Source organism: Anser anser, assembly GCF_964211835.1.
Source record: "Anser anser genome assembly, chromosome: 2".
Lineage (NCBI taxonomy): Eukaryota > Metazoa > Chordata > Aves > Anseriformes > Anatidae > Anser > Anser anser.
The window spans coordinates 18,701,328-18,716,198 of record NC_139721.1 but is presented as its reverse complement, the minus strand read 5'-3'; the positions used below and the strand labels follow the sequence as shown (position 1 = coordinate 18,716,198).

The window sequence follows — 14,871 nt, the reverse complement described above, 5'->3', positions numbered from 1 at the left end:
TGTGGCTATGCACATTTCTGATTGAAGGGAACTCCAGGGCACTAGAAAATTATATAACATTCCAGTAAGAGGTAGGATCAGACTTGCTTTCCTCTACTTAACTTGGGGATTGAAAGCCTGAGGTGTCAGGCTTTACCTATCAGACACACAGAGAGCCCCAGTGTCTTGTAGAGCCCTCACACAAGCACATGGTGTTTTAGCTTCACTGCTCTTGTGATCTACCCTGATGGAAAACAGCCTGTTTGGGTACGTCTACATAGATTATAGCGGTTATCTATCTCAGCTTGAACTGGCTCACCCGCTCTGAGATCCCACAGCTGGGATGCAGCCAGTTCTCAGGAGGGCAAGCAGCAAGATGCTGCCACGTAGAGCTGAGACGGGTGGACTGGTGTGAGTATAGGTAGGAAGTGTTGCATCAGTACCACAAATGGTGTCAGTGGGGTGCGTGGTTTTGGTAATATGGAAAAGGAGTGGCTGTCACTGTCTGCTGGGAAGGTTTCAGACAGGCCTGCTTTAAAAAGTAGGCTAGGTAAAAATGTCTTATGTGTAGCTGTGGGAAGAAATGGGCAGAAAGTAATTCTATGAACACACATTTGGCAGCAAATGTTATAATACTGGTTTTAATAGAAATTTGTTTACATAGTGAAGAGGATTTTCTGCTATAGTTTCCAACTACTAAAATACTTTCATTTGCACCTGTTCACAGTGTGATTATCTCTGCCCCTGTGGAAGGCTCAAAGATTTATTTCATATCATATTCAAAGATGTAATATTGTGAGATATTGAACTGTCTGAGACTTTGGCTTTAAAATTAAATTAAGATTTCATTGAAAGAAAGAGTTCCTTAGAAAGGTATTTTTGATATAAAAAACTTTCAAAGCAGACAGTGCCTAGATGGATGAAGGACATTGCTAGTTTTCCAAGAGAAAAGTATGCTATAGTGTTAGGGTGCTGGTAATATTATGCACATATTATTAGTGAGAGTTTATTCTGTTTCTGCAGTCCTTGAAGTAGTCATTCTGAACCAAAGAGAACACTGTGAACTTCTTGACGAAAATATTTCCCTAAATGTGAATGCTTTGATCCAGCTGCTCTGCCAGCACTGCCTCTGAGCAAGCGATCCCTCACCCCAAATACCAATCTGTTCTCTAAGAGGCATCACGCCAATGAAGAGGACAAGAGAGGTGAGTGCCATGTCTTTAACCTTTCCTCCCTCCTACACCCCTCACAGCACTGGCTGTCCATCCACCTGCAAACATTTTTTCTAAAGCGAGGGATTCCTGAGCGTCTATCCCAGCCTGATCCTTTCAGGCTGCAGCCTCTTCTCCTTCACAGATGAATAAATGCTGCTCCCTGCTGGAAACTCTCAGTACTATGCTGGCTGCTGATGTTTCCTTAAGAAAATAAGGTGATGTAACGAGTAAATACCTATTAACAAATCAGGCAGGTGCAGTCTCCCAAAAAACGAATGCTCCATGGGCAGCACTGCCACAGCTCCTACTGTCCTACAGGGCCGCTCTGCTGCAATACTTGGAGAGAGCCATGGCAGTGGGCACCCTCTCATCCAAGCACCGATTTTCTCTGGTGGCATGAGAGAGAACTGAGAGAAGCTGCACAGAGACCACCTGGGAGCTGCTCTTCAATCTCAGGTAAAAGCCTGTATGTTTACACACCTACAAATGCAGGGCTGTTCCTGTTGACTGACTGCATAAAGAACTATATTATTTAGTGAACAAATAAACTCTTCCTCGTGTATCTCTTATATTAAGCATGTGCATGCAGAGAAGCAGGCAAAGGAGAAGTGTTTCTTCTATGACCGATGAACATTCTCACCGACTATGAACTTGGTTCCCTAAATTTATGGCATCTGAAGCATGTCCACTGACATCTGAAAGCCTATATGGTGGATCTCCCTGGGAGGAGAGAGAGGAGACCAGGCCATTAACAAGAAGTGAGCTTGCTTGACAAGCTGTCATGCAAACCCATTTTATGTGGTCTAATTTAAGCATAAAATACATTTTAATACATTTAAGCATTTTAATAATGGTGTCCTCGGTTAGGCAAAATTATGAACATTTGTTCCAACCCACTGGACTAAGTTTCACATAAGGTGGTGGTGGCTGCACCCTTCAGACCTTAATGGGAAGACACTGTGTACTAGATACTTCCCCAGAGTACAAAGAAACCAATTAAAAATTAAAATTAAAATTAAACCTTATTAAACCAATCCCAAGAGCAGTCAGATCCAGGGGATGCTACTTCCAACACTCACAGTGCTGCTGTCTCATCTCTCCACAGGCTGTTTCTCTGCACAAGAGGAGGGTACACACTGTGGTGCCAGTGTGTTTAGATGTGTCTGTACCTGCGGAAGGACTAGAGAAACTCTTCTTGGGCACATTATGCAAATTATAGTGTTAATTTAACAGTGTGTATAGTACAACTGCTGTCAGGAATAGAAGCAATGAATATCCACCAAGGATAAAGAAACTTGTGGAGGCAATAGTGCTTCAAGGAGTAAAAGGCACATCAGAGTATGACAACTTACTTACCTTCTTCTAGGAGGAGTTGCCTCATTCTTTGCCTCTACTCCTTCCTCAGTTGTGGTTTCTTATTATTGAGACATCTTTTTTTTTCACCCACTACGTACAATGATTCCTTTATAAATACTGTATTTACTAAGGACTTAAGCCAGCACTCGGTGACGTTGGTGGGCTTAATTTCACTGACTTCAGAGGACTTTGGAACACACTTTCTTTGTGAATTACAATGCTAGGTTCGTTTCTTAACCCTTTTCTTAAGTGATGGAATATCAATGTGGCAGCCAATATGTTCCCAACTGCGAGCTTTGTCCTGTAAGTTCCCGCAACAAACCTGGACAAGATGTGCTGCATTGAAGGGAAGATAGCCAAGGCAACATGGAAGAAAGCTGAGGTTCTGTTTTTCCAGCTTTGCGGGAAGTGGATGGTAATTGTGGTAATTGTTGTTAGTTTCAGGCCAGAGTTGCAGTTCCCAAGCTGGGTCTTGGTCCCTGGCTCCTCTGAGGTCAGGTTGGAAAGGATGAATCAGAGGTGAGATCCAATGGTGCTTTAAGATCTTTCCCGGCAAAAACAGAATTAGGGGAAAAAGCAAAACCAAATCCCCTCAGTTAATGTTCTTTCCTGAAGTCCAAGAATAACCAAGGACTTCACATGAATACATCAGAATCCCAACCGATTTGCAACTTGAAACAGAAAATAAACAGAAGTAGGTGCATTATCATGATACCACGGATTGAAACTCCAAAACTCTGGGTCTGTTCCACTCCTTTCTTTCACCTTTTATCTCTTGGTGCTCTCTGAAATTTAGCTTTACTTCTGTGCAACCACTTCTGTAGACTTTTGCATCTTCTGTGGCCTCTTCACTAGGCTCCCTCTACCTGTGCGTGCTGTTTGTATTTGTCTCTCATGTTCATATGACATATAACATTTCTCTTCTCTTAACCATTGCCCAGTGAATCCTGCTCTTCACAAGCTCTTCTCCCCTGCTACAGCATTCGTCTTCTCATCCCCTCTGTGAATTATGATAACTTCTTTTCCAGTGTGAGTAAACAAAAACAGAAATCCTCCAGAAAGTGGTGTGAGCCATATCCACAAATGTTTATGGATCATATTAGGCAGACTCTACATGCAACTTTAACACTAACTTCCCATTAGAGGGAGCAATGTCTATGCAATACATCAGATTTCTGCATCTGGAAAGCAATATGCTTTTAATGTTTCTGTCTGCTTTTATTTGGGGGGTTGTCTTTAATATAACACCCCTCAGTGCATCTAAGCATTTTTATCTTCTTCTTTCTTAATGTGCAACAGCGTCTTTTTTTTAGGTGAATGCTTATTGCAGGCAGAAAGGATAAATGAGGCCAGAATTTAGACAAGGAGGAGTGTTTTGTTTAGTTTGGTTTGGTCTGGTTTTCATATGCCATTTAATTATTAGTATTTTTTTACATAAGAATAATTACAGCTTTAATTGATTTTACAAGATACAACATCAAGTGAAATGTTAAAAACTGTGTTAAATAAAACCTTTATGCAGCAATATATGTTAAGTACATAGTTATTACTATGGCATCAATGGCACTCAGCCTGAACTGTCTCCTAGTTTCATTTAAGGTAATTAAAGCACAACAAAATAAATAAATAAATTAATAATAATAATAATAATACAAAGAAAAGACAAGAGCAGTAGATTTTTTTTATTATTTTTTCGAAGAGCAGTGGGGTGGCATGAAAACTGTGAGTGACAAGAACTAAAGTTCACAGCAGGGAGGAGAAATATCACAAGCTTCATAGGTATTAGATGTTCAAGAATTGAAAGTTTAGAGGTGGTGGCATGGGACAGGACCTTCTGAAACACCACAGTAAGGCATTTTTATTGAGTTTGCTGCTTCTGTGTCTTAATGGGATATGAGACAATAGAATGTCATGGCTGGGTTAATAGCCATAGAAATGTTTTTGGTATGTTTTCAGTTCCACCACTGAACAGCTAGACCCCAACATTCAACACCAGGAACTGTTTATAAGGGCTATATTATTAAGACTCCATTTTTCTCATCCAAAGAATAAGACTCACAGTAGGGATGGGAGATGATGCCCCTTAGAGAGGGAAATATGTTAAACACTCCTTTCCCCTGTAAGAGAGAGCAGCTCCTGCCAAGCTCAGAAGAGGTGTGAGTTTGTCTCCCACTCTGGGCCTGTTGCATGCCTGTTGGGTGCCAAGTACAGTAGGACAAACAGCAACTACAAGAAAGACACCAACAAACGAGTGAGTCCATCAGAGGGTCACCACAATGCTGAGGAGATTGGAGAACCTGGTGGAGAGCAGTGTCTGAAGGAGCTGCTTTGCCCAGCCTGTGGAAAGAAGGGGACCTAATTGTTGTCTGCAGAAGCTACTAAAGGGGTGGTTACAGAGGAGGCAGACAAAGGAACAGATGTAGCTATCACAACTTGCGACATGGGAAATTCTGCTTATATATAAGAAAAAAAAAAAAAGAAAAAAAGAAAAAAAAAACAACTTCATATATGGTCTAGTGGTCAAACACTGGAACGGGTTGCCCAGAGAGGGTAGGGAGTCTCCTTCTTCAGAACTCAGCTGAACACAGTCAGAAGCAGCCTAATCTAACTTTGAAGTCAGCCCCACTTTCAGGTAAATGTTGGCCAAAATAACCTCAAAAGGTTACCTCTAACATGTCATCCTGTTTATCTATTTTTCTTTCATGCATCCTATATAACCTAGGCATGCAGTACAGAATACCTTTAACCAATGGATCAACTACAGGTAAAAGTAGGAGGAAAGAGATCAAAGTGGAAGATAAAGGAAACTACATAGACATGACTTGGGCTCTTAAATGTCCTTCATTGACTTCTCAGTATAGAAGAATTCAGGAACTGACTTCAGTGTAAGACATTCTACAGCAGTATGGACAGCTATTGACCACAGTAGTCGTGAATGATAAGAAGGAATGGCTTTGAACTGTGCTCACAGCAGTTTCCTGTCACAGATACATAGATGCACGCACAGACTAAAGATGTCAGGTTCCTGATATGAAACATGGATGAGATGACAATGCACCCCAAATAAAACCTCAAGCTAAAGATTTTAAAATTTAAGTGTAATGTTGTGGCATCTTGAAAATGGCAGACAAGATAGTTTTAAGGGAATCAGGATAGGGCCTTCTGAAAGTCTCATTCTTGGATTCTCAGTCTTTTTCTCCTCAGGTATTATATGGGCTGTAGATTAAAGTGGACAATCAGGTGATTCCTCCTCTTTATAGATCTGGTCATTAGATATTTTTATAAGTTACAAAAATATTGGCAACACTGGAGAAGAGACCGCTCAGAAGAAAATACGAAGGTATTCAGCAAGACTTATAAACCAAGGAAAGAACAAAACCAAACCCTCTCTAGCATAAGGTTTGTAAGGCAACTGACAATATCACTAAAAATGGTTTGGACACCAGAGAAAGTATCAAAGAAATTCATCCTACATTTTTGAGGATGTAAAATGGACAATCTAAGATGTTTTTTGCTCTATTATTAGGCCCAAAAGTCAATTGTTGAAGCTAAATAACTGACTTCAGAAATGTGTGAGCACATCTGTGCATTGCACAAATTATGAACTGAACTCTGTGAATTAATATATGCCATAAGGAAAACTAAAAAGTTGGGAAAATTACACTGTTCACATAAAATATTCTCCTTTACAAGTTACTCTATATTTTTTTCTTCCTTTCTTGTTTTTTCTTTTTTTTTTTTTTTCCCTCACATTGCCAGGATCACTGCTTTCTGAATACATGATTAGGTGATTTCCTTCTATAAAACTTCAAAAACACCGTTTTGTTTCATTCTCAATGTTCAAAGTATGAGACTAAAGTTAATTTTGAACCTGATTTCTTCCTTACCTGATACAAAGGCAAGAGTAATGAATCCAGCTGTGAGATTTAATTTTTGATGTCTATTCATGCTTTATTGGCACGTTTCCTTTAGTCAGTTCTGTTAGAGTGATTTTGCTGGGACTGGATTACAATTAATTGGGGACATTCAAGAAAAAAACACCTGTGATTTAGACATAGAACAAACAATTTAATAAGGAGATGCTTTAACACCTAACTCCGTACTCACTACCGACACCTCCTTCCATCACACATGCATGTTCTCTTAGCAAAGAATGTGATTTCAGTTTTCTTTTGGCAGCATTTAGGTAGGGCTTTCTGTAGCTCTCTGTCTAATTGCATCTCACTAGCAGTATAACAGGGCTTATAAGGACTTTGTTATGCAACTGGCCGGTTTGGGATCCTTAATATGTGAAACCAGTTCCCCAGGAGTATAGAGGAAGTAAAATGTTAGAACCACTTGAGCTGAAAAGACAAATTTGGTTATATTTCTCCCCTCCATCTGTGAAAAATAGTTCATAAGTCTGTTATCTAATATCATGTGGCTTCAGTGCTGAGACTCCCAGGAATTGCCTTGTGGGACTGTTCCTCATCTAAGAGACATCTGCATCTTGTGACTCTCTAGTAGTCTGCTGAGAGTTCCTTTACACTAATTTCCATCCCCAACTCCTAATTCATCTCTCAGGCTGCTCCAAGCACTACCTTTCAGCTTTCATTTCTCCAAGGAAATTCATCAAAGGTACTCATGCACAAGGGTAGGAATCAGCCTACTGCTCAGGGAGAGGCATCGTAGAGGCCCCTTTTGATGTGTGTGTTAATCTGTGCAGAGGAACTGGTGTTACTTGGGAGCAGGTAAGACGGGCAGTGCGGTGGGCATCCACTTAGGTCTGGGTTTGGTGCAGATGCAGTTGCAGAATGGCAGAAAGGGGCTACAGCAGAACAGACCTCACAGAAAAAGAGTGAGAGGCTCAGCAGAATCCCCCGTCTCTTTGTGGTTTCTTGGAAGAACCCTGCACAGTTTGGAGCTCTAGATTTGAAACTGAACCATCTGTTCATCAGGTGAGAGATGAATCTAATAAACTATTTTTGGTATATTTCATTCAGGAGCTTCTGTTTTTCCTTTCTGCATTTTACAATAGGCACATGGAGAAAACACCCGCTTTGTGTTTGGCTTTTGCAATGAATGCTTGTGCAGAAGAATGAAGGAGGTTGGAAGAGCTTCTCTGCTGCCTACGGCTCTCTTTTCTATTTCATTGCTTCAAGAGGTGCAGAAAATGCTAATCACTGAAGTGAACTAAGAAGCAATAAGTAATGCTGTGTAATAGTTGTGCTTAATAAAATAAAGAACATCTGTCATTCAAGCTCTGAATTTCCTAAGAATTTAAGAAATAACTGATATGAAACTGCAGCAGAGGCAGTATTAAAATATATATATGTTTTTTTTCTGTACAAAATATGTCTGTATTGAATGCATCTTTTCCTGAGCTGACATTAGACTAATTCATTCCTGTCCATTCCTAATGGATTGAATGCTTGGAGTCAAATGCCACTTGACCTTATAAAAACCTGATCAGCTACTGGAAGGAAAACAAAATCCAGCAATACAGAGCCTTTCTGGCATAAGTAAATCAGGTCCATTTACCTGTTCCCACTAGCCTGATGTACTATCCTGCTGCATTCCAGAAATACTGAAGCAGCCTTTTCTATGACAGCCATTTATCCTCACAGAGGGTAAGATAGTCGGCGCGCTCAATAGCCGCCTCTCCTGCCGCCTGTTCTCAGGAGCTGGAACAGTAGCAATTTGTTTTATGGGACATGGCACTCTCCTGCCCTGCTTGCGCGAAGAATCGGCCTTTTGTAACCCCGCTCTGTGCATGTTCAGTGCCCGGAGATCGCCTTTCTTGGCACACGCACACGCGAGCATTTCAGAGGCAATGTACGCCACTCTGTTTCGCCTGACAGATATTTTATTCATGGAGGCTAATTTACCTTTTTAGCCATATGCCCACGTAAGTGCGATAAATGGGAGTCCTGGCTCCAGCTTAACCTGTGGACACTGCTATCCAGAGGCAGCTCCTCGGGGAACACCCTCTCCTCCCCTTTCCTTCTGGGAAGCAAGGGTATGTACGAGGTGGGTTGGAGGGAAGGGCGTTCTCTGCTACCTCCTTTGGCTGTGCACAGGAGCAGAGAAGGGATGCTCCTGCTGCTCCTGGCTCTGAAGCAGGGAAGTAAGGTGAGTGAGGTGATGTGTGGAGAACAGAAGCAAAGTGGGTATTGTACGTGACATGCACGAGGTGGCCCAGCAGCTCTAGCTCAGGCCAGCAAAGCACATGAAAGCTTCAGCGAAGAGCAGTTACAATCAGCTACTGCATCTAAGGTCACAAGGGACTGTAGTCACCTCTGATCTCCCACACTGCACAACACACAGGGTATCTATTACAATTAAAATTGTAGTTACCACTGCTATTCTTTTAGGAAGACCATTCTTCTTGATTTTAAAACTTCCAGGGAGGCAGAATCCTGAGCCAAGTGTTCACGTGGTTAATTGCTCTCACTTGCTTAACTGCCAGCTGCTGGACAGGCTATAAATCCATCTGCAGAATCCAGGTGTCCCCTACTATCAATTTCTGGTTGCCAATAAGTATTTATAGGCTGGGGTGAGAACATCCTGTGCTTGTGTGTGTATCTGTGGTTAAACAACGCAGAACATGGGGCTTCGCTGTCGTGACAAAGCTCCGGAGCTGGTCTGGTGCTGTTTTGCTTCACTGTCAGCTGGTGCTGCTTCAAAAGGCCAGATCATAACCCCCATTTTTCCTTTGCTTAGGAAAGATCAAAATATAATTTTCTCTTGAACTATGGGTAGCAGCATGCTTTGCTTTCCTCGTTTGGTATCAGATAATAAGGAGATGCTCTCTGTGTCTTTGTATGGAGGTATGTAGCAGTACAGTGCAGAAGAACTTGGAGGCAAAAGGCAGTAATTAATGTGACTATAAATTTCCCAGGAGGAACTAATGTAAGAAACTTGGTCTTCAAAGTGCTTTTGGTTTAGACCTTATTTAATCTTTACTTTCTTCCTGCCTGCACTTGTACAATTTTAATGGGTGATTGCTTTAGGAAAATGTAGCTTCACCTCTGAACATAATTTATTAACAAATCAAATATCCCATCAGGATGGGAAATGCTGAAAGCATGCACATAGAAAACCAAATCTTACTTATTACAATCACATTCAGCAACCAAGAATTGTTACTATTTTTTATTTATTTATTTATCGTGAACCAGAATTGTTAGAGCCATGAATAAAACCAAACTGAAACCAAACCAAACCAAACCAAAAACCAGCCTGCTTTGTCCTCACGATAGTGTCTTTTTGGTAGGCCACTTCCACGTAATGAAATAAGGCTCATGCACTTACACTGTGTATATATGCTCACATGAACGTCTGTCGGCACCCTTTCTTCCACAGACATTGATCCCATTAACCAATCCCTATCTAATTTGGCAGTGGGGGAAATGTCATATATATTGCTACACTCAGTGAAAATTAGCAGTGGAACAGGAGACAGGGACCTTTAATGCTCCAGCTCAGGGAGAAGCATAGCGCCAGCTCACGCCTTGTTAGAGACCAGACAATGCAGAGAAGCAGAAACAGCAACCACGTCTTTGGATAAGCTTCTAATAGCTATGAGGCATAAATTTGCTGGAAGCTACGCTTGCTTCATGCTGGTGCTCAGAGGACTTCTTGGTCCAGCAAATCCCTCCGGGCTTTGCCAGAGCAGGCAGGAAACAGAAGGTGCTGGCGGAAATCACGGTGCAGGGAAACACTGCCCTGCTCAGCAAGTGCGAGCTGGTTCTCCGCATCGGCAAGATCAATGGCAATTGAAACCTCAAATTTCATTTCTCCTGCGTCTATTTTCACCAGCTATGGAAGAAATATTTCTTCCTTTCAGAGAATTTTGCAGAATGTGGGCAAAGCCATTGGCAAACCTCCCGTTGATTCAGGGCCAGAGAATAAACCTCTTCACACACTGCAGCTAATTACAAGCTGTTTGCATTTTCAACTCGTGCTAACAATCCAGTTGGAGGATACAGATTTTTATTATTCACAGCTTTTTTATCATAAGTCAGGAAAACTGTTATTAATCCAAAAGAGTCTGAGAGTCTCCTCTGGAAAAATAAAAAATAAAAAAATAATTAAAAAAAAGCCATGGTACTCATAACTTTGGAGGTGAGAGAATTTTATCATGTAGCCACCCTCTGCACTGTAAAAAGTAAATAAGAAAGTGCATGACATCATTTATGAGCTAAGCCAGTGGCAAAATAATGAAATGCCTTTGCTGATGGGAAGCATGAACTGATATATGCCTCAGATATCTGACTCTTTTAATTTAGAAGCTGCTTTCTTCAGTGGAAAAAAATGTTTAAATACCCAGTATCTGCAATTTATTTCTGGTGTTCATGAATCAAGCCCACACAAAAATGAGGAGATCAAAATGCACCAGATAGATGTTGAACTGAGATGGTGATGATTAATGGCATTATGATGAGAAGTAAATTTGTCAAAGACTGCAGTCCATGACTAGTTTTAGATGAACTAAGGACAGGGAAGAAATCAAAAAATGATAAAAAATCATTTTAACGTGCTTGTGCAAAAGGCTTCAGCTTCTCATTTTATGTATTTTCATTTCAAACTGACAAAAGCTAAGCAAAATTTTATTTATTTATTTATTTATTTAGGGGGAGGCAAAAAAAACTAAAACTCCTCTACAGCATCCTGTAGTGCTTGCTTATGTAGAGAAAAAATACCTTTTTTTTTTTTTTTCTTTAGGAGACATCTGTCTTGGAACAGCATTTCTCTTTTCTTCTGTATAGAGGCAGAGATCTCTAGACCCAGCCAGGAGGCGTTAGAAGTTATAACTGCTTGAAGATCTCCTAGTCTGTGCTCCTTGGTGCATGGCTGATGGAAAGTATGATGGTCTGGCTTTGTCACTGTCAAGTGCTGTGTGAGGAGAGGCTGCAAGAGCGGGGACTGTCCAGCCTGGAGAAGAGAAGGCTCAGGATCTTTCCCCTGTGTCTAAATGCCTGATAGGGACTAATAAAGAAGATGAAGCCAGGCTCTTCTCTGTAGTGTCAGGGCAAGAGGTGAGGGGCACAAAGTGAAATAGGGAAATTTTTTTCAATTACTATAAAGACATTTTTTATTGTGCAGGTGGTCAAACACCTCCAGAGGTACACACCAGCCTCCCCCTGTGGTTCTGTGAAATGGTTTCTTCTTTACCAAGAGTTTTTTACCAAACTCTGAAAGCAGGCTTACACACGGAGTGTCATCCAGTGATCAACTTGAAGGACAGGAATAGCCATCAGGATACATTTCTGAGCAAAGAACATTATTTTTTAACTTCTAAGCCATCTCTGTTTTGGCAAACTGTTTATCTGTCAACTTAAGGGATTAGATCAGGCAATGCCTATACTTTCCATATACTTCTTTTGCTACAGATCATTAGGCCAAAGACAACTGAATATCTGAATCTGACTTTTAGTTTATTATTTTGAAATATTTTGGATCTTGTAAAAGCGTATGAAAACTGAACTTTTCTGCCAGGCATGTGGGCAGTTTTCCTACTGCTGGCACAGAAAAAAATAAATCAGCTTCACTGCAGAAGGGCAGAAGACATTTTGAAGGTTTTTGAGAGATTAGCTTAATTAGCTAATAAACCAAATAGAATACACATATTTCATCGAGATAGTAGAAATGCATTATCTTGAACAATAAACACAGCATTCGCATGCAGCTCATGATAGCAAAGACACTGTGAGTAATACGAGAGGGAGAATTAGCAGGAGAGGGGAGGGTGAAGGAGGAGAGCGGTGAGGATACAGATGGAGCTGGCAGAGCATCGAGGACAATTGACACGAAGGTTAAGGACATAGGGCTACAGACGCAGCCACAGTCAGGTCAAGCTCTCTTTGCCCAGACTCAGATTAACCATGCATGAGGCTCTTCCACTCCACAAACCACGTAGCTGTTTTAATATGCTGAGAGGCAGAGTATATTGCTCAGGCACTGTGCCATGCTACGGCAGCTCTGCGCTTCTCAGGAACAAAATTGGCTCTGTGTCTGGTTAGCTCAAAAGCTTGCACATCTCAAGCAGCCGTTTGTCTGTGCCCACCCGCACAGTTGTGGAGAAATAGGAGCAGAAACCAGACTCTCCTTTGGAGCATCAGAAAGCTGCTGGATTTGTTCAGCTGCTCTTGAAGCCACTGCCTAAGGTTTTGGGGTCCTTAGGGAACATGGAGAACATGGAGTGTCCTCAAATTAATTGAAAAAAAAAAAAAAACGTTCTGAAAGATGATGACAAAATGATTTAAGAGAGAATTTAAGGTCTGTCCAAAGCAAGTAAATTCAAAGAAGTTTTTGCTATTACCATAACTGGAAACAAAATTGGGCCCACCTAGTGTAGCCTAAGAATCCACTGGCAACTCACGTTCCCCTCCACCAAAATAGAAATGAATATGGACCTTGAACACATTGAGCATATCTAGAGGACGTATTTTATGGAAAGGAGACATTGCTATTAAAATCAGGATTTTATTATTTATGGTTCATTAGTTTAAAGAATGAATAATCTGTGGTTTTAGTGAATAGATACATCGTGACTTGAAAAATGTTGACCACGACCAAAACATCCATTAGCCATTGTTTTTGTATTGCTCTCTCTTTGCCTGTCTTTGATTTTCTTTTTCATGTGTTTGGACTGGCATTCTCGATTAGCCTCCAATATTACAACAACATAAATCAAGCTGACTAAATTCAGTTCAATATGAAATGTGAAATGTATTTCCCCAATAATTATTGATTGAAGCTATTTACATTAATAAATCCATATCTCTACCTACTTGTTGACAAGACCTTCACCCCCTCCCAATTTCGTCTAAATTCCATAACTTTCTAACTTTCTTCTGACAAGAGAAGCATGAAAAATATTTTTCTTATTTTTTTCCCCTTTTGTTCACCAAGATAAAAAAGTAAGATGCACAGGTGTCTGTATGTGTTTAGAATACCTTTATTAAAATGGGAATGAAAGCAAACATCATCCTATATAAGTGGCAGCTCACATCTTGGATGAACATAGTGATTAACTTGGGTATCCAATGACAGCAACTTCTGCTCAAGCCAAAGGGAGATGCTCTCTCCTTTGGAGCTGTGACAGATTCGCATCCTGTGGTGTTTGGATACTGTCCTCCTAAACTGTAATGCATTGGCTCACCTTATGTGTAAATAAATGACTGTACTTATTTAAGTAAGCTTCTTGTTATGTGCTGTAGCACTTTTAAATGGGATGCAGGCCATTTTCAATGAAGGATTCTTAAATATTGTATAAACTTTTCTTGTCAGTTCTCCATGGCCTGAATTCTAACCTTCAACATTATAAGAAAAGAAGTCACTAATAACTGTTCTGTTTACAGTGATTTAGACTGTGATTTTGAGCCACAGCCTTGAGCTATTACTGCTGTGCTGTGGAGCATCCCCAGGAGCTGTTTATCTCTCTGAGTCACAACTCCTTTCCTTTCTTCTTGCTCTGGGCAGGAGCAGCAACTTATTACTGGCCTCAAATTTTATCTCAGGCTAACTCAGCCACCTAGCTGAAAGGTAGACTTAATCTTATCTGAACTGGAGGGGACGTGCGAAATAATTGCCCCTTTCTTCCTACACAATGGGCCCAGAACCAGGTAATACGTAGGACAGCCAAAGAGGAAGTACCCGTTCTTTGTTGGGTGGCAGAGCACTCGCCACAGGCAAGTCCATTGATAGACGAGATTTGGGCTCTTACATGAAAATCTCTGTGGATATTTAAAAGGATATTTAAGACTATTTATAAAAACAGAAATATATTCCATTACCAGGCTCACACATGGAGCTGCAGTAGTGCCTTTGTCAGCCGGACAGTGCTCAGTGCCACCACAGTAGTTGTGTTCAAGTGGTTCTGTATGCAGACAAGTGTATTTAAAGCTTATGAAGAACTGTGGAGCCGGCATCAAAGTGTAAAGCAGGAATAGCACAATCAGAAATAATTTATGACTGTGAACTGCCCCAGACATGAACACAAATGGGAGTTGTCTGGATAAGAGAAAGTTTGACAGCTCTTTGAATCAGAGCACTAAATAAAGACGTGCATTTGTGGTGCTCCTGGAAGGACTCTGCTTCCAGAAATCAATGTAAAGATTTGTTCAGCCCAATATGTGGCATTTTTCTCCCCTTCTCAGACAGACTAATTTTACCTAGAAACATGCTGTCTGTATTACCTCTCCTCTTTTTTCTGTGGATGATGAGGCATTGTCCCAAACTGACCTAACAACAGCAATTAGAGAGATGGATTGTCACTTTAGGTTACTTAGACAGTGGTTAAAGTTGATAGAGGTTCAGGCTGCTTCTTTGTGCTGCA

The 14,871-nt window shown here is 40.9% G+C and overlaps 1 long non-coding RNA gene across 1 annotated transcript; it reads left to right on the top strand.

Annotated features, from left to right (window-relative positions):
• The first annotated feature begins 347 nt into the window (after positions 1-347).
• On the top strand, positions 348-7,971 carry LOC310893200. Its single transcript, XR_014578807.1, has 3 exons — positions 348-1,184; positions 1,512-1,649; positions 7,567-7,971. It is a non-coding gene; the product is annotated as an uncharacterized lncRNA (long non-coding RNA).
• The last annotated feature ends 6,900 nt before the right edge of the window (positions 7,972-14,871 follow it).